At 40.3% G+C, this 1,701-nt stretch overlaps 1 pseudogene; it reads left to right on the top strand.

Moving 5' to 3' along the window:
• Positions 1-543: 543 nt before the first annotated feature.
• LOC709880 (large ribosomal subunit protein eL22 pseudogene) lies at positions 544-926 on the top strand (annotated as a pseudogene).
• The last annotated feature ends 775 nt before the right edge of the window (positions 927-1,701 follow it).

Genomic DNA, 1,701 nt, shown 5'->3' with positions numbered 1-1,701 from the left:
TACTAAAAATACAAAAAAAAAAAAAAAAAAAAAGCCGGGCGTGGTGGTGGGTGCCTGTAGTCCCAGCTACTTGGAATGCTGAGGCAGGATAGTGGCCTGAACCCGGGAAGTGCAGCTTGCAGTGAGCCGAGATCGCGCCACAGCACTCCAGCCTGGGCGACAGAGTGAGACTCCGTCTCAAAATAAATAAGTAAATAAATAGAAAATTGATTCTTTGCAAGGATAAACAAAATTGACACAACTTTAGCTAGATTGACTGAGAAATAGGAGACGTACCACATACCTAAAATTAGAAATTAAGATAAATTCTGGAGAAGATGAAGAATAAAGGGAATTCTTACATACTGTTGGTGTGTATGTAAATGTATATGTAAATTGTGTATATGTAAATAAGTACAGACACTATGGAAAACAGTATGGAGGTTCCCCAAAAAACTAAAAATTAAACCACCATATGATCCAGCAATCCCACTACTGGATATATATCCAAAGGAAAGAAAATTATGTTAAAGTGATATCGGGCTTTCTGTCTCCGCTACTGCCATGGCACCTGTGAAAAAGCTTGTGGTGAAGGGGGGCGAACAAAAGAAGCAGGTTCTGAAATTCACTCTTGATTGCACCTACCCTGTAAAAGATGGAATCATGGATGCTGCCAATTTTGAGCAGTTTTTGCAAAAAAGGATCAAAGTGATCGGCAAAGCTGAGAACCTTGGTAAGGGGTGGTGACCATCGAAAGGAGCAAGAGCAAGATTGCCGTAACATCAGAGGTGCCTTTTTCAAAAAGGTATTTGAAATATCTTACTAAAAAATATTTGAAGAATAAACTACGTGATTGGTTGCACGCAGTTACTAACAGCAAAGAGAGTTATGAATTCCGTTACTTTCAAATTAACCAGGATGAAGAAGAGAAGGAAGACGAGGATTAAATTTCATTTGTAGAGGACTGTGTGCTTGCAAACGAGATGTTCCCGATAAGCCCTGCTCTTGCAAACAAAGTAGGACATTCCTTCTCTGCAAACAAGAAGGATAAAAGAGCCAGCTGTAAACAGCGGGCTCTGGGAACTGGTCAATGTTTACTGATCTTGCGAGTCAAGGAAAGGTCAGAGAAGCAACACATGTCCCGTGACTTGGCAACATTCCACAAACGGCTGGATAAAATAAAGCAGAGTGTGCGATTTGCGGTGGCCGCCATGTATGTCTTGTCCTGTGTTGTCTTCTGTGTTCATTCCTTTGTTTAGGAAACACGCGGACCCCAACATCATTTATCTGGAATATTTTGTATGAGCTCTTGAAAAAAATTTGGGAACCAAAATGGTGGTTTATCCTTGTATCTCTGCAGTGTGGATTGAACAGAAAATTGAATATCATAGTTAAAGGGCTTCCTTTGGGCAGCCAGTCACTTATTTATACCGTGACTTCTTTTTTTTTTTCTTCTGCTTGAAAATTTCAATTTCCCTGGTAATACCAGAGTAGAAGAGGGTGACTTTACGGAAATGACAGCCATTGGGCAGGCAGATGAGGGCGTGGAGGTGTGGGCTGAAGGTAGTGATTCCTTTATTTTAGAAGTGTGCCTGTCAATTGTTTCTGTTGCTTTTCCCAAAGAATAATTCAGGGATACAAGCAGGCTCCTCTCATTCATTAAATGAAAACATTACATCTTTCTAAGATTCTCTGTGGGAAAATAGCAGTGTCAATAAAATG

The sequence above is a fragment of the Macaca mulatta genome, chromosome X (assembly GCF_049350105.2).
Source record: "Macaca mulatta isolate MMU2019108-1 chromosome X, T2T-MMU8v2.0, whole genome shotgun sequence".
Classification (NCBI taxonomy): domain Eukaryota; kingdom Metazoa; phylum Chordata; class Mammalia; order Primates; family Cercopithecidae; genus Macaca; species Macaca mulatta.
This window is presented reverse-complemented; position numbering and strand designations above follow the sequence as displayed.